This window comes from Canis lupus, chromosome 26 (genome assembly GCF_048164855.1).
Source record: "Canis lupus baileyi chromosome 26, mCanLup2.hap1, whole genome shotgun sequence".
NCBI lineage: Eukaryota > Metazoa > Chordata > Mammalia > Carnivora > Canidae > Canis > Canis lupus.
The window spans coordinates 36,518,658-36,539,894 of record NC_132863.1 but is presented as its reverse complement, the minus strand read 5'-3'; the positions used below and the strand labels follow the sequence as shown (position 1 = coordinate 36,539,894).

At 48.6% G+C, this 21,237-nt stretch overlaps 1 long non-coding RNA gene across 1 annotated transcript; it reads left to right on the top strand.

Moving 5' to 3' along the window:
* The first annotated feature begins 5,009 nt into the window (after positions 1-5,009).
* LOC140618583 (uncharacterized) lies at positions 5,010-10,821 on the top strand. The gene is made up of 3 exons (XR_012018654.1): positions 5,010-5,405; positions 8,927-9,043; positions 9,962-10,821. It is a non-coding gene; the product is annotated as an uncharacterized lncRNA (long non-coding RNA).
* The last annotated feature ends 10,416 nt before the right edge of the window (positions 10,822-21,237 follow it).

Sequence of the window (21,237 nt, the reverse complement as noted above, 5' to 3'; positions counted from 1 at the left end):
ATTTTGCTTGGCAATTCAAAAGCCAATTCCCCAAAGCCAAATCTTAATGGGCCCCTTGAGAGATGGTACTCCTAGGATTTTTTTAATGAATTGGAAATTCAGAGCTTAAAAATAGAGATAAAAACAAATCTGACACCCCCCACACATACACATCAGAGAGGCTGATCTTCAAAGGGACCACCTAAGTGCCGTGGGGGGCCAATTACACCTGTATTATCCCGGGGGCTTTTTTTTTCTCTTCTCATCCAGGACTATAAAGGGATCTCTGAATTCTGGAGGGACTTGGACAGCCCACTGACAACTGTCAGACGCTTTTAATCTCTTCTGCAGTGCTGCAGAGCACGCACAGAAGCTTCCACTATTGGTTCATATTTTTTTATGCTCTTTCGGCACCTTTGGGGGAACATAAATTCTTCTGGACTGTTGTTAGAAGTGTAGACTGAAACAATCCTTCGGAAAGAAATTTAGCAAGATTTCTCAAAATTACAAATAAAGAGAACCTCTCTCCATCACTTGGCCACATAGGCATATGACCTGGGCAATCAGATGTTCCCATCCAGGAGTTTCAGTTCTCCAACCAGTGATGCCAAGAGAAGTGTACAGAGAATCTGGATTTACCCTACTCATGGTAACTGGGCATTCTGGCCGGAGCAGTGTCCAGCTATAGGTGTGGCAGGAGCACCTTCACCTGGGCAGAAATTTCCACGCTTATCCTTTCATTTCCTGATGGTTTTTATCCTCCCTACTGATTCTATACACACAGCCCCCCCACCCCACCCCATCTTCCAATAAATCCCTCTGCAGGTTAGGTTAGCCAGCCTAGGTCTCTGATGCCTGCTGTCAAGAGCTGTGGCTGATAGAGACTCTCTAGGAAGCAACAAGAGAAATAGTCATGTGGATGTCCTTAGAGAAGGCAAGTGGACCACGGGCTGGAGCGGGAAGGAGAGAGGGAGAAAGGACACTGCCTTACTGATCTGCTTGACCCCTGGTCACTAAAAAATCAAATACAAGGACACCTGAGTGACTCAGTTGGTAGAGCACATGACTCTTGATCTCAGGGTTCCTGAGTTCAAGCCCTATGGTGGGCATAGAGCTTACTTTAAAAAATAAAAAAATAAAAAAAAAAGTATTTAAAGAAATCAGATACACATATTACTTCTTTATGAATAAAAAAATCCAAAGGTTTGGGGAACCTGGCTGGCTCAGTCAGGAGCACATGTTACTCCTGGTTTGGGGGTTGTTTTTTGTTGTTGTTATTGTTTTTAAGATTTTATTTATTTATTCATGAGAGAGAGAGAGGTAGAGACATGGGCAGAGGGAGAAGCAGACTCCCTGAGGGAACCCGATAGGGGACTTGCTCCCAGGACCCTAGGATCATGATCAGAGCCAAAGGCAGACACTTAACCACTGAGCCACCCAGGCACCCCTTGATTTTGGGGTTGTAAGTTCAAGACCCACGTTGGGTGAAGAGATTATTTAAAAATAAAATCTCAGGGACGCCTAAGTGGCTCTGTTGGTTAAGAATCTGCCTTCGGCTCAGGTCATGATCTCAGAATCCTGAGATGGAGCCCCATGTCCTTGGCTCCCTGCTCAGCAAGGAGTCTGCTTCTCCTTCTCCCTCTGCCCTTTCTCCTCTACTCATGGGCTCCTGGCATCTCTCTCAGTCTCAAATGAAATCTTTAAGAAAAATAAAATAAATAAAATACAATCTTAAAAAAATCCACAGGCCAAAAAAATAATCAAATTTTATTTTTAGGGTTAATCATTGTCAAATGGATGGTATTAGAGGTGCCTGGCCGGCTCGGTCATAAGAGCATGGGACTCTTGAACTCAGGGTTGTGAGTTCGAGCCCCACGTTGGCTGTAGAGATTACACAAATACATAAATGCATTTTAAAAAGGATGGCAGGAAAAAAATAAAAAGGCTAGCAGTAAAAAAAATAAAAATAAAAAATAAATAAAAAGGATGGCAGTAATGTGCTCGTTCTTAGGATTTCTCAGTACCACACTTTCCATAAAAAATAAACACAAAGGAAAACATCCCTAGAAAGCTGCAGAAGAGAAAGTCTTGTACCTGCTTGTCTGGTTTCTATCCCTCTAAGGGGAATACAGCTGGGTTTTAAGTTACCTTCCCAGTTTAATGAGGGTTCCCTGATTGTCTGAAAGCAAAAGGAACAAAAATAAACCACAATGAAGGAGCTTACATATATCTTAACTTAGCCTTAGGATTTGAATTTAGCAAAAGGAATTTTTAAAGCCCATTTTCTTATTTATGAGCTTTCCCGGGCCTATTTCATCTGAACTCCTGGAGAACTCATAGGAGTATTTATCACTGGGTGGCTACTTCTCATGGCTCATTTATTCCCACCTGTGCACTCACTCATTCATTCAACAAACATTTGTTCTGTGACTTACTATGCACCTGGCAGCAGGATGGATTGGGCAAGGGCTGTTAGTCTAAATTCTTTTTGGTTGTGGTTTTCCTAAGCCCAACTTAAAGCAGCCTCAAAAGACAATGAGGGGTTGCGGCACCTGGGCGGCTCAGTCGGCGAGGCCTCTGCCTTCAGCTCGGGTCATGATCCCAGGGTCCTAGGACAGAGCCCTGCGTTGGGCTCCCTGCTTGGCAGGCAGTCTGGTTCTTCTCCCTCTGCCTGCCGCTCCCCCTGCTTGTGCTCTCTCTCCAACAAATAAGGTCTTTTTTAAAAAAACTAATTAGGGCAGCCTGGGTGGCTCAGCGGTTTAGCGCTGCCTTCGGCCCAGGGCGTGATCCTAGGGACCCGGGATGGAGTCCCATGTCGGGCTCCCTGCCTGGAGCCTGCTTCTCTCTCTGCCTGTCTCTGCTTCTCTCTCTCTGTCATGAATAAATAAATAAAATAAAAAAAGATTTTTAAGTTCTCTCTACACCCAACATGGGGCTGGAACTCACAACTCCAAAATCAAAAGTTGCTCTCACTACTAACTGAGCCAGCGAGGCACCCCACCCATAGGGTTCTTGAGTTGCAAGAAACAAAAACTACCTTTGGCTAAATTGAGCAAATAAGGAACTTATCAGTAGGCTCTGGAGGAGCTGATTGACTCAAAGGAAGGGCTGATTGACTCAAAAGAACCAGCTTCCCGAAGGCCAGGGCTGGGGTTATGCCTGGAAACCAGGTGACAGGAGCCAATGAAGACTAGAGTAATGGAGCTAGAGCATGGTGTGTGGGGCAGGGGGAGCCGGGCAGCCTGGGGAGAAAGTATCTAGCTGGGAGGCCGTTTTAGAATGGGCACCAGGGCAGGGCTCTCTAGGGGGTGACATCTAAGCTGAGAATAGAGGATCAGAAGGAGGCAGCCTCGTGAAGACGCTGGAGAAAGTCTCTCAAGCAAAATGCTTTGGGAAGGGAATCTTTATTGGAGAAATTCAAAGGGGGGGGTGCGACTAGACTGATTGGAGTATAAGGAAGGAGGCAGAGATTGTATGACATGTGATCAGCGGCCAGGGGAAGGTCATGGAGGATCTTGAAAGCTTGGAAGAGTTTGGGTTTTATTCTGGTTGTTAAGGGAAACTGATGGGGCAGCCCGGGTGGCTCAGCGGTTTAGCGCCGCCTTCAGCCCAGGGTGTGATCCTAGAGACCTGGGATCCGTCCCACATCGGGCTCCCTGCATGGAGCCTGCTTCTCCCTCTATCTGTGTCTCTGCCCCCTACCCCCGCCGTGTGTGTCTCTCATGAATGAATAAAATCTTTTTTAAAAAAATTTTAAAGGGATCCCTGGGTGGCGCAGCGGTTTGGCGCCTGCCTTTGGCCCAGGGCGCGATCCTGGAGACCCGGAGATCGAATCCCACATCGGGCTCCCGGTGCATGGAGCCTGCTTCTCCCTCTGCCTGTGTCTCTGCCTCTCTCTCTCTCTCACTGTGTGCCTATCATAAATAAATAAAAATTAAAATAAATAAATAAATAAATAAAATAAAAATAAAAAAATAAAAAAAATAAAAAAAAAATAAAATCTTGGCAGTGAATAAGATCCCTTAGAAAGTGGGATCCAAATGCTGGAGCCATCCAAGGTCAACATGCACATGAGTTTTAGTATTTCTTATCTGCTTGGACCCCTCCCTGTTTTCAGGTTTCTTTCTTTTTTTTTTTTTTTTTTTTAAGATTTTATTTATGAGCGACAGAAGGGGGGGTGTGCAGAGGGAGAAGCAGGCTCCATGCAGAGAGCCCGGCGTGGGACCCGATCCCGGGTCTCCAGGATCACACCCTGGGCTGCAGCTGGTGCTAAACTGCTGCACCACCCGGGCTGCCCTGTTTTTAGGTTTTTAAGTAAACTCTGCTCCCAACATGGATCTTGAACTCATGACCCTGAGATCAAGAGTCACATGCTCTACCTAATGAGCCAGCCAGTGGCCCCTTTACTGTTTTTAAAGTAAATGCTCAAAGGCTTGTTTATAGGTACGACCTCACCCTTTCTCACCTCCTGTGCTCTCCTCAACCCGCCCTGATCACGCTGAAATAAGTATTTTTGAAAGTGAGCCAGTTTAGTGAATTAATAACAGAGCAAGTGGCTCCTAGATACTAAAAAATATATCCCATTTTAGGGTGGCTCAGCGGTTTGATGCCTGCCTTTGGCCCAGGGCGAGTCCAGGAATCGAGTCCCACATCGGGCTCCCTGCATGGAGCCTGCTTCTCCCTCTGCCTGTGTCTCTGCCTCTCTCTCTCTCTCTCTCTCTCTCTCTCTGTCTCTCTCATGAATAAATAAATAAAATCTTTAACCAAAAAAAAAATAAATAAATATATCCCATTTTATTATCAAGAACCTAGTCAAGAGATGCTTGGGTGGCTCAGACCTGCCTTCAGCTCAGGTCACGATCCCAGCCAGGGTCCCAGGATGGAGCTCCATATCAGGCTTCCTACTCAGCAAGGAGACTGCTTCTCCCTCCCCTCCCTGCTCATACAACCTCTGTGTCTCTCTCTGTGTCAATTATTACCAAAAAAAAAAAAAGAAAAAAGAACCTAGTCCAAGCCCTCAAACACACATACTGGCTCCTGCCCCAGGGCCTTTGCTCCTCTTCTCTCTTCCTAGAACATTCTTCCCCAGATATCTACCTGGCTCTTTCCCTCTCCTCCCTTTTTTTTTTTTTTTTTTTCTCCCTTAAGTTTTTGCTTAAATGTCTCCGTGGGGCCTCCATCCCCCTTCTTGGTTTCCATTCATCCTCTCACTCCTCGTTCTCGGGAGGAGGGCCTTCCACCGAGGCAAGGACCATCTCTCCTGTTCCCTCTGCACCCCAGCCCCAGGGCTGGCCACCCCCGGTAGGCTCGCAGAAGCAAACACGAACGTGTAAGGGATAGAAGAAAAGGGCCAGCTCGGGCCTCTGCAGCCTCCGGAAGGTTCCATCCTGCAGATTCCGCAGCGGGCGGCTCGGGAAGGTCAAAAGGTCAGGGTCCGGGTGGTTCCCGGCGGCGCCCTCCCACCGTCCCCCTCCTCCCCAGCCCCTGGGCCCCCGTCGCCGCCCCCTTTCAACACCCGCAGCTCCTCCGCGGGCGGAACCCACTGAACCATATTTTCCAACCGGCGCGGCGGCGGCCGAGGATCGCGGGCCCCTGGCGGGGGGAGCGAGCGCCCGGGCGGGCACAGCGCGGCGCGGCTCCGCGAACGGCCACCAGGGGGCGCCAGGCCTCCACGGAGGGGGCTCCCCGGGCCGGCGGGGTCGGGGCCGCGCGCTCGGGCCTGGGCCTGCCCTTAGCTTAGCCCCGCGCAGACCCAGGCCGGGGCCGCGCTCTGGCTGCGCGCCCTGGACGTGTCCCTTCCCCTTTGGGAGCCTGCGTGATCGCCTCCGCAGAATAATGGGGGCGGGTGGCCCCCGGGGACAGGCACCTTGCAAGGCTCCGGGGGACTGATGGGGCTTGGGGACTCCCAGCAGGGTTGTTCCTTGCATCAGCTCACAGCAGCGGTTCTCAAAGTGTGTCCCCGGGGCATCCGCCTTTGGCCCAGGGCACCATCCCGCATCCCTGGGTTCGGGTCCCGCATGGGGCTCCCTGCATGCATGGAGCCTGCTTCTCCTCCCTCTGCCTGTGTCTCTGCCTCTCTTTCTGTGTCTCTCATGAATAAATAAATAGAATCTTAAAGGAAAAAAAAAGATAAATAGGTTTAAATTTTTTAAAAGGAACAATTAAAAAAAAAAAAAGTGGGTTTCAAAGGAGCAGAACCTGAGAACCCTCCAGAAATGCATCCCTACCGAGACCTAACTTCTCCTCCCGCTGTCCCCAAATCAGACCCTTTTATTTAAACTCTGGGGTGTGTCCCTCAAACAGTGCTTAAGCGGGGTTCTGATAGTGTTCAGGTGGATTTAGAGAGGTAAAGAGCTTTCCCCCAGTTCACAGGCTTTGAGGAGTAGAGCTGGCATTGAGGGGAAAAAACACATTGTCTTACTGACTGCAAAGCTACAGTCCTGAGTTGGGGTGTGATGTGTGTGTACACACACCTCGTTAGTGGCGGAAATTCAGAAATGCCCCTTTTGAGGGGCTTCTGGCTGGCTCAATCAGTACAGCATGGATCTCTTGATCTCAGAGTTAGGAGTTCAAGCCCCACCTTGGGTGTGGAGAATATTCAAAAATAAAATATTTGGGGTGGGGGGAAATGCTCCCACTTGGCTCAGTTAAGCATCTGCCTTTGGCTCAGCTCGTCATCCCAAGGTCCTAGGATCAAGCCCCCCAAATCGAAAAAAGTCAGGGCCCCTGCTCAGTGGGGAGTCTACTTCTCCCCCTACCCCTGCTTATGCTGTCTCTCAAATAAATGAAATCTTTTTAAAAAATGAACATAAAATTTTTTTTTTTTTTAACGCCCCCCTTGAGGGACGCCTGGGTGGCTCAGTGGTTGAGTGTCTGTCTGCCTTTGGCTCAGGTGGTGATCCCTGCGGGGGTCCCTAGATCAAGCCCCACACTAGGTTCCCCACAGGGAGCCTGCTTCTCCCTCTGCCTATGTCTCTGCCTCTTTCTGTGTCTCTCATGAATAAATAAGTAAAATCATTTTTTAAATAAATAAATAAATGCCCCCTTTGAGTTCTCTTTAGAGCTAATCTAAAGCTTTAAATTCTCTACAGCAGTGGTTCTCAATCTGGCTGCACATTAGAATTAGCTGATGGGATCCCTGGGTGGCGCAGCGGTTTGGCGCCTGCCTTTGGCCCAGGGCGGGATCCTGGAGACCCGGGATCTAATCCCACGTCAGGCTCCCGGTGCATGGAGCCTGCTTCCCCCTCTACCTATGTCTCTGCCTCTCTCTCTCTCTCTGTGTGACTATCATAAATAAATAAAAATTTAAAAAAAAAAAAAAAAAAAAAAGAATTAGCTGAGCTCCTTTAAAAAGCATATCAGTAAAAAAAAAGATAAATAAATAAATAAATAATAAAAAAGCATATCAGTGTGTGGTCCTATCCCCAGACCAATTAATCCAGAATTGCTGGAAGCATCTGTGCTTTTAAAGACTCCTCAGGTGATACTGATGCCCAGTGAGGATTGAACACCACCAGACTGGAAGTGCCATCTTGCTATTTACAATAAAGCCTCTGGTGTTTGGGTAATGAGGAAAGTGCTGAGGCCAGAGAGGCCTGGGGGGTCAGAGCCTGCCTGTGCTACTCTCTGAGCCTGGTTTCTTCATCTGCAGAATCAGAGTCGCAACAGGAGCTTCTCATTTGTCCATAAGGAGGAAACTAGATAAACAGCAGCACTTGGCCTGGGGCTTGGCTCTGGGAAGAAAGGGTAAAGGGGGCTGCAAACAGGGAGACATTTGCCATATGCTGTGTGCAGTGCAAATCCCTGTGAGCTCCCCTAATCCTTACCAAGAACCCCACTTCCTTGCTAGAGACACCTGGGATGACTGGATGGCTCAGCGGTTGAGCGGTTGAGCATCTGCCTTTGGCTCAGGGAGTGATCCCGGGGTTTCGGGATCGAGTCCCACATCGGGCTCCCTGCATGGAGCCTGCTTCTCCCTTTCCCTGTGTCTCTGCCTCTCTCTCTGTGTCTCTCATGAATAAATAAATAAAATATTTTATAAATAAAATCTTAGGGGATCCCTGGGTGGCGCAGCGGTTTGGCACCTGCCTTTGGCCCAGGGCGCGATCCTGGAGATCCAGGATCGAATCCCACGTCGGGCTCCCGGTGCATGGAGCCTACTTCTCCCTCTGCCTGTGTCTCTGCCTCTCTCTCTCTCACTGTGTGCCTATCATGAATAAATAAAAATTAAAAAAAAAAAAAGATTAAAAAAAAATAAAATCTTAAAAAAAACAAGGGGCTCATGGCTGGCTCAGTTGGAAACACGTGACTCTTGATCTTGGGGTTGTGAGTTCAAACCCCACGGTGGGGGTAGAGATTACTTAAAAATAAAATCTTAAATAAAATAACAAAAAATTATAACAGTCCCAGGCAAACCAGGAGGAGTTGGTGTCCCCAGGCCAGACCTTACAGTGTGATTCTAACAATTAAAGATGCATATTTTGGGGTGTCTGGGTGGCTCAGTTGGTTAAGCACCTGCCTTCAGCTCAGGTCAAGATCTTGATCTTCAGGTCCTGGGAGGTTGTCTGCTCAGCAGGGAGTCTGCTTCTTTCTTTCTCTCTCTCTCTCTCTCTCTCTCACCCCATCCCCGCTGATTGTTCGCTCTCTCAAAGAAAGAAAATATATATTTTTTAAAAGTGCAGATTTTGGGCAGCCCATGTGGCTCAGCGGTTTAGTGCTGCCTGCAGCCTAGGGCATGATCCTCGAGACCCGGGATCCCGAGTCAGGCTCCCTGCATGGAGCCTGCTTTTCCCTCTGCGTCTACCTCTCTCTCTCTCTCTCTCTGTCTCTATGAATAAATAAATAAAATCTTTAAAATCAATCAATAAAAATGCATATTTTGCTTACAGTTTACCTCTAAACAACTGCTTCTTACTAGAGTTCAAAAAGCAAGTTATTTTGTTCCCAGGGAAAGGGGGCAGCTACAGGGTGGCACCAGCCGAGAGGTCAAGAAGGGGCTTCTCAGGACACTTCTATGGTGTGTGATTCATGCTCCGTATGCTGACCTCAGAACCAACTTGTGCAGGTAAGTTTCTTTCTAAATCAGGCAGTGGCTCCGTTACAGGAAAAGCCAGACTGCCCTGAATCAGACATTGGAATGTCAGCTTTTTGCCTCCAAAGGATCCCCAGAAAAACCTGTTGTTCAAGCAAAAAGCATGTTGAGAGAGTCTGTGGTGTCTCAGAAGGGGGGAGTCAAGGGTGGATGCTTACAGGGCTTGGGGGCCTAGAACTGGGTGCTTTCAAGACGTGTCTAGCAGGAGGGAACTGGTTAGAATGGGCAATTGGACTGGTGGGCGCAGCAGAGCAGAGGTCCTGAGGTGAGTCTTGACAAGCAGCTTATTAAGTTTGATAAATAAGCTACTTTCGTGGGTTCCCGTAGTCCAGGAGCAAGCATTTCCTGGAGCAGGTGGCTATTGGCAGACTGGGTTAACCCAGGGACAGGAGGGCACTTGACTTCGGCCTAGCTCCCAGGCAGCCCGGCTCCGTGCATCGCCCTGGGGACTCCAGGCCTCAGTCCCCACCATCTGCTTGCTTGGCCATCCCCAGGGGGTGGAGCTTGTCCCTGTGGCCAGTGCCAGGCCATCCCCCGTCCTCATTCCAGCCTGGAAACACTCAAGCAGGCGAGCACCTTGATACCTGGGAGGGAGTCCTGCAGCTTCTCTGCTACCTTGCTCAGGAGAGGAGCCGCCCTGCTGGGCATCAGACAGTCCTGGATTCCAGTCCAGCTCCTCCACCTTCTGATCCCGTGATGTCAGATCACCTCCCTTCCCCAGCCAGTTGGCCAAACTGGCCGCACCTAGTCACAGGGCCACACCTAGCCGTGTAGGACTCGTCCTCAGCCAGATGTGTGCATGATTTAATTTTTTAATTAGGGTTTTTTTGGGGGGCGGGGGGAGTGGGCACCTGAGTGGCTCAGTTGGTTAAGCATCTGCCTTCTGCTTAGGTCGTGATCCTGGAGTCACTGGATCCAGTCCTATGTCTGACTTCTCCCTCGGCCCGTCTGCCACTCATGCTTGAGCGCACTCTCTCTCTCTCAAATAAATAAAATCTTTAAAATTTGTAAAAAATTTTTAAATTTTGGGATCCCTGGGTGGCTCAGTGGTTTGATGCCTGCCTTTGGCCCAGGGCATGATCCTGGAGTCCTGGGATCGAGTCCCATGTCAGGCTCCCAGCATGGAGCCTGCTTCTCCCTCTGCCTGTGTCTCTGCCTCTCTCTCTCTATGTCTATCATGAATAAATAAATAAAATCTTTAAAAAAAATTTTTTTTTAATTTTAAGTAAACTCTACACCACATGTGGGGCTTGAACCCAGGACCCTGAGATCAAGAGTCCCATGCTTTCCAACTGAACTAGCCAAGCACCCTAGGTCTGTGTACCATCCGGGATGGGGAGACCGACATTCTGCAAAGGATCTCCGCAGTTAATCTATTCTCACAAATGTGGTAAGGGCTCAAAAGAAAAAGGAGTAAACGGTGATTAAAGCTGGGGGGTGGGGGTGCTAGCCTAGTTGGGGGCTCCGCCGGGATAACACTGAAGTTGAGAATTAGATGAGTCAGTCATAGGCTCAAAGGGAAACAAAGTGGGGCAAGGTTCAGAGCAAAGAGCCAGAAGGCCACGCAGAAGGAAGAAGCCCAGGCTCGGTTTTAGGAACTAAAATTGAAACTAGGGGCATCTGGCTGGCTCAGTCGGAAGAGCATGTGACTCTTGATCTCAGAGTCGGGAGTTCGAGCCCACTGGGTGTAGAGATTACTTAAAAATAAATAAATATAGCTTAAAAAAAAAAAAAAGCAAAGAAAAGAAAAAGAAACTAAAACTAGCCTGACTCTGGAAAGTCTAATTGAGGCCAAAAGGGCTCATGACAGGGCAGCCCCAGTGGTGCAGCGATTTAGCACCGCCTGCAGCCCAGGGCATGATCCTGAAGACCCTGGATCGAGTTCCACGTCCGGCTCTCTGCATGGAGCCTGCTTCTCCCTCTGCCTGCCTGTCTCTCTGCCTCTCATTCTCTCTGTGTGTCTCTATGAATAAATAAAATCTAAAAAAAAAAAAAAAAAAAAAGGCTCATGACAGCTGGCCCCAAGGTCAAGAACCCATGGTTCCTGGGGTCCGGAGATGGTACATGGAGTAGCCGTGCAGATTTTTGCCTTTATCATGTATTTTTTAAATGGATTCAGTGTAGTTTTTTTTGTTTTGTTTTTGTTTTTTTAAGTGGTTTCCCGGGACGCCTGGGTGGCACAGCAGTTGAGAGTCTGCCTTTTGCTCAGGCCTTGATCCCAAGTTTGGGATTGAGTCCTACATTGGGCTCCCCGCAGGGTACCTGCCTCTCCCTCTGCCTGTGTCTCTGCCTCTCTCTGTGTCTGTCATGAATAAATAAATAAAATCTTTAATAAAAATTTAAAAGATAAAAAAAAGTGGATTTCCATTACAAATCTGGATTTCCTAGACTTTTTAAAAAATCGTAAGTTTGGGGATCCCTGGGTGGCTCAGCAGTTTAGCACCTGCCTTTGGTCCAGGGCGCGATCCTGGAGTCCTGGGATCAAGTCCCACGTCGGACTCACTGCATGGAGCCTGCTTCTCCCTCTGCCTGTGTCTCTGCCTCTCTCTCTCTCTATCATAAATAAATAAATAAATAAATCTTAAAAAAAAAATCGTAAGTTCTGGCCGTATTGGGCCCACATTTCTGAGCAGGAACTAATAGATGGAGCAGAGCAGAGCTGTAGATTTAGTTTTAACTTCTGAAGTGCAGCCTGAGCTGCTCCTTGCCCTGTAGGGCCCCTGAAAGCATTTCAGTTCCAGACCCTAATGCTGGGCCTTGCAGGCTGCATTAAGAATTTGGAAGAGGGCAGCCCCGGTGGCGCAGCGGTTTAGCGCCGCCTGCAGCCCAGGGCGTGATCCTGGAGATCTGGGGTCCAGTCCCACATCTAGCTCCCTGCATGGAGCCTGCTTCTCCCTCTGCCTGTGTCTCTGCCTCTCTCTCTCTCTCTCTCTCTCTGTCTCTCATGAATAAATAAATAAAATCTTAAAAAAAAAAAAAAGAATTTGGGAAGAGAGGGATGCCTGGGTGGCTCGGCTATTGAGCATTTGCCTTTGGCCCAGGGTGTGATCCTGGGGTCCCAGGATCAAGTCCCACATCGGCTCCCTGTATGGCTCCTGCCTCTCCCTCCCTGTGTCTCTGCCTGTCTCTCTGACTCTCATAAAAAAATATATAAAATCTTAAAAAAAAAAAAAAAAGGAAAGAAAAGAAAAGAAAAAGAAATTGAGAAGGGATCCAGGGCACCTGGCTGATTCAGTCACCATGTGACTGTTGATCTCAAGGTCATGGGTTCAAGCCCCACTTTGGGTGTTGGGCTTACTTAGGAAAAAAAAAAAAGGAATTTTGGCAGAGATCCAAAGTGCAATGAGAAGGCGTGGGAAGGGTTTTCAGGTGAGGAGAAACATGACGGTTGGGTGACTCTGGCTAAACATAGAGAAGGTACAGAGGTTGGAAGACATGGATGGATGTCAGTGGACCGGGAAGGTAGCCATGAGCACGGAACTCCGGGCTGGTGAAGAGGGTGGCTCTTCTCTGTCCAGGGTGGGGGCAGCAGATGCGGAGGGGCTCAGACTCCTTGCTCACAGCTGGGTTGCTTCTGTTTTTGTTTGTCTTAAAACAACAGAAATTGGGGCACTTGGGTGGCTCAGTTAGTGAAGCGCCTGCCTTCAGCTCAGGTCATAACCCTGGGGTCCTGAGATTGAGCCCCGGGTCAGGCTCCCTGCCCAGCGGGGATCCTGCTTCTCCTTCTCTGTCTGCTGCTCCCCCTGCTTGTGCCCACTCTCTCTATATATATCAAATAATACAATCTTTAAAAAAAAAAAAATTTAGGGCAGCCTGGGTGGCTCAGCCGTTTAGCGCCACCTTCAGTCCAGAGCCTGGTCCTGGAGACCAGGGATCGAGTCCCAGGTGTGGCTCCCTGCATGGAGCCTGCTCCTTCCTCTGCCTGTGTCTCTGCCTCTCTCTCTCTCTCTCTCTATCTCTGTATCTCTCATGAATAAACAAATAAAATCTTTTTTTTTTTTTCAAATAAAATCTTTTAAAAAAAAATGTATTCTCTCCTGGTCCTGGAGCCCAGAAGTCTGAAATCAGTGGCACTGGGTTGGAATCAAGGTGTCAGCAGCTCTGTGCTCCCTCTGGAGGCAGAAGGTAAGAATCCACACCTGCCCCTTGCTTCTTCCAGCTGTCCTCGGCTTGTGGCCACAGCATTCTGGTCTCTGTCTCCACCGTCCCATCGCCTTCTTTCCTCCTGTCCTCAAAGCTCCACTGCCTTTCTCTTCCGAGGATGGCATTCAGGGCCCCCTGGCTAATCCAGGGCAGTCTCCCTACCTCAAGACCCTTGGCTTAATCGCATTGGCAATGGCCCCTTATCCAGGTAAGGTAGGATTTACCGGTCCTGGTGTCTTTGGGAGCCATTCATCAGCTCCAACACTCCCCGTCTCTGAGCCTTGATTTTTCCTCCTGTTAAATGTCACACGGAACTCTCTGTAGCTGGAGAACCTCGGCCAGATGGGACAGGTCCACACGGTTTTCCTGTCCTGTCCCCCCACCTTCACATCTCCCCGTGGGTCCCTTCACTCCAACAGGCCACTTGCCCACTTACTGCCCCAGAAACTCAGCATTTCTGGAAATGCAGCCCCGACTCTGCAACTTGCCAGACACTGTCCCAGGCCCCGGGCCTACAACAGTAATCAAAACAGGGAGAAATCCCTGATGCCCTTGGAGCAGGTGAGGAGACAGACAGTAAACAGAGACTGTGTAGGACCCTGAGTGGCAAGTGGCTTCGTTTGCTGGGGCTGCCATAACAAAGTGCCACAGACTGGGTGGCTTACAGCCACAGAAACGAATCACCTGGCAGTTCTACAGAGTGGAAGGCCAAGATCAATGTGTCTGCTGGCGGGGTTGTTTCCTCCTGAGGGCTCTCAGGGAAGGATCCATCCCAGGCCTCTCCTCGGCGCGTAGACACCCATCTGCTCTATCTCTTCACTCTGTCAGTCCCTGCGTCTCAATTTCCCGTGTTTGCAAGGACACCAGGCATATTGGGTGAGGGCCTACCCTAATGAGCTCATTTTAACTTGCCAAAAAGACCCCCTCAAATAAAGTCCCATTTACACTGGAGTTAGGACTTCCACCTGTGAGCTCTGGAGGGTATGCAGTCCAGCCCGTAGCTGTAAGTATATGAGAGCAGCAAAGCAGCGTGAGAGTGTGTGTGTGTGGGGGTGCTGTTCTAAACGGGGGGCGCAGGGAGGTAACACTTGGGCAGAGACCTAAACAAGGGAGGGTAAGGATGTCAAGAAGTGTATGATGGAGCGGCACCTGGGTGGCTCAGTGTGTTAAGCGTCTGCCTTCTGCTTAGGTCATGATCTCAGGGTCCTGGGATGGAGCCTTGAGTCGGGCTCTTTGCTCAGTGCAGAGTCTGCTTCTCCCTCTCCCCACCTCCATACTCTCTCCATATCTCTCTCTCTCTCTCTCTCTCTCAAATAAATTTAAAATTTTATTTTAAAAAAGTGTATAAGGAGGAGCATGCCAAGGAGAGCAAATGACAAGTGCAAAGGCCCTGGGGGTCAGAGGGTTGTCATGTGAAGACAGACAGATGAAGGTGCATGGTGAGCTGGGGCACAGATTGCATAGGGCCTGGGGGGCCATGCTAATGGTTTTTGTTTCTGGGCCGCCTGGCTGGCTCAGTTGGTAGGGCATGCAACTCTTGATCTCAGGGTCATGAGTTCAAGCCCCACGTTGGACATAGAGCTTACTTAAAAAAAATAGCTTGTTTCTAAATTTGTGCAAACTTCATTCTTGAGGGGTTTGTTACTGTCTGGTTGTCTTTAGAGTTACAAGCTAACTTAAGTAAGCTCCTCTTTTACTCTGCAAAATCTTCTTAGTACTTTAGCTGGATGGCAGCCAGCTTTCAAAAAATTTTTGTAAATAATTTATTGACCTGAAACTCAACATAACATTCACCATTTTAAAGGGAGCAATTCAGTGGCACATAGTACCTTCCCAGTGCTGTGCACGGACCACTGCGCCTGGTTCTGAAACATCTCCATCACTTCAAAATCGTGGTAAAGAGTCAGACTTCACTCCATGGAGGGTGGGCATCCCAGGAGGATTCTGAGCTGAGGAGGGATGAGACCCGACGGTCACCCTGTCACAGAGAACAGACTGTGGCCTGACCAGGGGTAGAAGTGGGTCTGTCGGGACGCCTGAGTGGCTCAGCAGTTGAGTGCCTGCCTTTGGCTCAGGGTGTGATCCCGGATTCTAGGGTTCAAGTCCCGCATTGGGCTCCTTGCATGGAGCCTGCTTCTCCCTCTGCCTGTGTCTCTGGCTCTCTGTCTGTGTGTCTCTCATGAATAAGTAAATAAAAATCTTTATTTTATTTATTTTTTTTTTTAATTTTTTATTTATTTATGATAGTCACAGAGAGAGAGGCAGAGACACAGGCAGAGGGAGAAGCAGGCTCCATGCACCGGGAGCCCGACGTGGGACCCGATCCCGGGTCTCCAGGATCGCGCCCTGGGCCAAAGGCAGGCGCCAAACCGCTGCGCCACCCAGGGATCCCAAATCTTTAAAAAAAATAAATAAAAAGAAGCAGGTCTGTCGATGAGACTGGCTGGGCCACCCAGCAGGTGAAGATAGCTGGGGTGGCTTGGACTTCTGCTGGGAGTTCAGGGAGGGTACCGAGAAGTCAGACTCCAAGTTATTTATTTATTTGCTTGTTTTTAAAATATTTTATTTATTTCAGAGAGAAAGAGAGTGCACGAGGATGAACAAGGGGAGGGGCAGAGAGAAAGGGAGAAGTAAACTCCTTGCTGAGCAGGGAGCTAGACTGTGAACTCGATCCCAGGACCCTAAGATCATGACCTGAGCTGCAGGCAGATGCTTAACTAACTGAGCCATCCAGGCACCAAGTGACCTATTAATTTTATAGCTGGAGGTGTGCACCTCTTGACCCCCTTCGCCTATTTCACCCATCTCCCCGACCCAGGCGTTTTTTAAAAAATTATGATATGGACACCTGGGTGGCTCAGCAGTTGAGCATCTGCCTTGGGCCCAGGGCATGATCCTGGAGTCCCGGGATCAAGTCCCACATCGGGCTCCCTGCATGGAGCCTGCTTCTCCCTCTCCCTGTGTCTCTGCCTCTCTCTGTGTGTCTCATGAATAAATAAAATCTTTTTTTTTAATTAATAAATAAATAAATAATAAAAATACTTTATTTGAGAGAGAGAATGAGCAGGGAGGGGCAGAGGCAGAAGGAGAAGGAGATTCCCTTGCTGAGCAGAGCCCCCAGTGTGGGGCTAGATCCCAAGACCCTGAGATCATGACCTGAGCCAAAGGCAGCTGCTTAACCCACTGAGCCACCCAGTGCATCCCCCATTTTTACCATTTTAAGTGTAGAGTTCCGTGGATTCAGTGCATTCACAGTGTTGCACCACCATCACTACTGGCCTTCTCCAGAACTTTTTCACCTCCCCAAAGGGAAACTGCACATAAATTGGACGTTAACTCCCCGTCCCTCTTCCTCCAGGCCTTAGCTACCGTCCTTCTACTTTCTGTCTCTGAGAATTTGCCTGTCCTGGTACCTCCTGTGAGTGGGATCATGCAGCCTGTGCCCTTCTGAGTCTGGCTTAGTTCTCCCAGAGTAGCACCAGCAAGGTTCATCGGTGCAGGAGTGCGCAGAAGCTCAGGTGCAGGCAGGAAATGTTTCCACCTGCAGCCTGACCACTTGCCTGCCCACCCCCTCCCCTGTGGTCTCAGCAAGAACCTGATCTTCACAGGTTCACAGCCTGATTCTGCTCTATACTTGCTGGGGGGCGGGGGGGACGACACCGGGTGAACCCCTCTGAGCCTCAATTTCTCCATTTCTGAGTAGAGACGATGGCTCCCACCCTAGGGGATCATTCTGATATTCAGGTGAGCCGAAACCACATTGCCCAGTGCCCGGCCCCACTGGAGAGTAAACCAGATGTTCCTGTTGCCATCAACCTGGACATCCAAGCTCACCCAGTATCTTGTTAAGAAAGAGCATTCTGGGGATCCCTGGGTGGGGCAGCGGTTTGGCGCCTGCCTTTGGCCCAGGGCGCGATCCTGGAGACCCGGGATCGAATCCCACATCGGGCTCCCGGTGCATGGAGCCTGCTTCTCCCTCTGCCTGTGTCTCTGCCTCTCTCTCTCTCTCTCTCTGTGACTATCATAAAAAAAAAAAAAAAAAAAAAAGAAAGAGCATTCTGTGCCTGCTACCCACTGGTAGCACACACGTGTATACTGTCACCCTTTTTGTTCTGTGGCTTTGCAAGTCAATTCGCTCTCTCTCCTTTTTTAAAGATTTTATTTATTTATTCATGAGAGACAGAGAGAGAGAGAGAGAGAGACAGGCCCAGGGAGAGGCAGGCTCGCTGCGGGGAGCCGGATCCCAGGACTCCGCAAGTCAATTCTCATATTGACATTTGACTTCACCTCTTCGCATTAGACTCTAGGTTTTTTGAGGAATATTTCTCTGCATGCCCTGAGGGTTGAACCCTGAACAAATACAGTAGGGGTTTGACAAATATCTCCTCTGCTAATGAATGGTTAAATCCTCTCCCCTCCTGCTGTCTTCCCAGCACGATGGCCCCAGCTCTATCAGGAGGAGGCTCATCTGTTCCTTACAATGCCCAGCCCCAGGCGGGGACATTCTCCCTAAGTACCCAGCTACCTCTGGTCTCAGGCACTGTCACCCAAAATCTGCTCCCATCCCTCCCACACACAGAATGAAGCTCCTTAAAAATCGCCTTTGTGTACCTCCTCTCCTACACAGTCGAGAAGCGTGCACATCAGTAATGTGACAATAATACTAAGTCCTAAACAGACACAGACCTTTGCAGGTATTTTCAACAAGGCTTAAATATGCAGAGACCCACTGACCCAGCAATCCCAAGTCTAGGGATGTTTTCCTATGGATAGCCCTCGCCCAGGGTAGAGGAATAAGTGTATTTATGGTTGTGTTGTTCATAATAGCCAAAGACTGGAAATGACCCAAATGTCCCTCATTAGGAGGTGGTTAAATAAATAATAATACAACAGCACAATGGATACTACTTCACAACCATTTTAAAATCATAATAATAGTAAAGAATAAAACAGGGGCACCAATGGCTCAGTCCATTGAACGTCTGACTCTTGATTTCAGCTCAGGTCTTGATTCAGAGTCCTGGGAAGGAGTCCCACATTGGGCTCCCTGCTCAGTGGGGAGTCTGCTTCTCTGTCTCGTCTCCCCCTCCCCCCGGCTACTGCTTTCTCACTCTCCCTCTCAAATAAATAAATAAAATCTTTAAGGGGTAGCCCCAGTGGCCCAGAGGTTTTTAGTGTGACCTTCAGCCCAGGGCGTGATCCTGGGGACCCAGAATCGAGTCCCATGTCTGGCTCCCTGCATGGAGCCTGCTTCTCCCTCTGCCTGTGTCTCTGCCTCTCTCTCTCTCTCTCTCTCTCTCTCTCTGTGTGTCTCTCATGAATAAATAAATAAAATCTTTAAAAAAATTCTTAAAAAAAATCTTAAAAAAAAGATTCTTTCTCCCTCTCCCTCTGCCCCTCCTGCTTGTGCTCTCTCTCTCAAATAAATAAATCTTTAATATATAAATAAAATAAAATAAGCAAAAATAAGACAGGCCTATGTATATCAATAGGGAACAATTCTCTGAGATGAACGGATGAGTGCCGAAGCAGGAAGCAGAGCAGTGTGGGTGACTTGCTGTTTGTGTGAATCATCGGAGGAGGAGGGGAGATCATGTGCTGGCCCCACACAGACCCTTTCTGCTAACTGCCAGCAGTCATTGCCTCTGGGGAGGGCATCAGAGGGTCAGGGATGGAGGGAGACTTAGTTTTTCCCTGAATAAATATCTGTATAAAAATACAGATTTTTTTCTGTATTTTCATTCTTTACAATGCACGTGCATTTCCTATTCAAAATACATGTTAAATTACTATAATCAATGTATCATATTTTTGTCAGGAAGCAGTAAGGTTTGGACCTCATAGTAACAGGATGCACCATTCTTGAAAGGTTGAGAATTCTCAATCTGTTCTCCGTTGAATGATGTCAGCAGAAGCTGAGTGACCTTGAGAGTTGATTTCTGGGATGATGTCTTTGCATAAATGCTCTGTTGGCAAAGATCACCCCTGGCCCTTATAAGGTATTTCACAGTTTTCAAGGCTGAGAGCCTCTTTACTTTTCATGATCTCATTTACCTTGACAATTTTGGGGATAACTGGGGCAGGCAAGGAACTTGTCCAATATCACACAATTAGAAAATGCCTAAGCCAAACCTGAACCCACAGCTTTCTCTGCTCCTTTCACATGGCTTGGAGTGGCAATCTGTTTTTGTTTTTGTTTTTGTTTCAAAGATTGATTGAGGGATGCCTGGGTGGCTCAGCAGTTGAGCACCTGCCTTTGGCTCAGGGAGTGGTCCTGGAGTCCCAGGATCCGGTCCCACATCGGCAGGCTCCCCCCTGGGGAGTCTGCTTCTCTGTCTTCGTCTCCCCCTCCCCCCTGCTAGTGTTTTCTCACTCTCCCTCTCAAATAAATAAATAAGATCTTTAAGGGTCAGCCCCAGTGGCCCAGAGGTTTTTAGTGTGACCTTCAGCCCAGGGCATCATCCTGGGGACCCAGGATCAAGTCCCACGTCAGGCTCCCTGCATGGAGCCTGCTTCTCCCTCTGCCTGTGTCTCTGCCCCTCTCTCTCTCTCTCTCTCTCTCTCTCTGTGTGTTTGTGTGTGTCTCATGAATAAATAAATAAAATCTTAAAAAAAGATTGATTTGAGAGAGAGTGAGTAGTGGGGAGGAGCAGAGGGGGAGAAAGAGAGACGCAGAGAGAGAAAGAGAGAAGCAGACTCCCTGTTGAGCAGAAAGCCTGATGTGGGACTCGATCCCAGGACCGGAAGATCCACAGCCTGAGCCAAAAGTAGATGCCCAACTGGCTGAGACACCCAGGCACCCCTTGGAGTGGCAATCTCTTGAGGTCATCTGAGACATCCAATCCCCGAAGGTTTATCAAGTGCATCTGTGTGTCAGTGACCTATTTGCCAGTGACTACCATATTCCTAGGGCCAGTGGGCCATACTCAGGCCTCACCCAACCTGACCAGTTTGGACAATTTGACAAGATGGTCACTGCTTCCTTCTTCAAACACTTTCTTCCTAGGACACCCTTGTCCTGATTCTTTTCCCCATCACTGGAAACTTCTTGTCATGTTTGTTGGCTCACTGTACCCAAAACTTCTAGCTGTGGAGAGCCCCAGGGATTGGCCCTTGGTTGAACCTTCTACTTGTCCCTAGAACCTCCTGTTCTAGGTGGTATGTTGATATTGTGGCTTGTTTTTGTTTTGTGTTTTGTTAAGATTTATTTTTTATTGTTTTTATTTTTATTTTTTTAAGATTAATTTTTTTTTAAGATTTTTAAGGGACACCTGGGTGGCTCAGCAGTTGAGCATCATCCTTTGGCTTATTTATTTATAAATAAATAAAATTTAAAAAAAATAAAGATTTTTAAAAAGATTTTATTTATTCATGAGAGACACATAGAGAGAAGCAGAGACATAGGCAGAGGAGGAAGCAGGCTCCATGCATGAAGCCCAATGTGGGACTCGATCCCAGGACTCTGGGATCATGCAGATGCTCAACCACTGATCCTGCCAGGCGTCCCCCCCGCCACCTTTTTTTTTAGATTTTATTTATGTATTCATGAGAGACATAGAGAGGCAGAGACACAGGCAGAGGGAGAAACAGACTCCCTGCAGGGAGCCCGATGTGGGACTGGATCCCCGGGTCTCCAGGATCACAACCTGAGCCAAAGGCAGATGCTCAACCACTGAGCCACCCACAAGATCTTCTTTTTAAGTTATCTTTATGCAGTTATCTTACAGTTCAAGGTGGGCTTGAACTCACAACCCCAAGCTCAAGGGTCACACATTCTACTGACTGAGTCAGCCGGGCGCCCCTGTATTGTGGCTGTTGATACTATCTGTATGATGACAGTGCCCACATTTATACCCCCAAGCAAACTCCCCCTGCACACCATAATCTAACTCCCTCCTGGAGGGCTCCACCTGGATGACTGTGGGTTCCTGACCTCCTCCCACGTTCTCCCCCAACCTGCCCTTCGGCAGCTCTTCCATCCTGCTGGCTCTACCTCTGTCCTACTGGCTGCTCTGCCCAAAAAC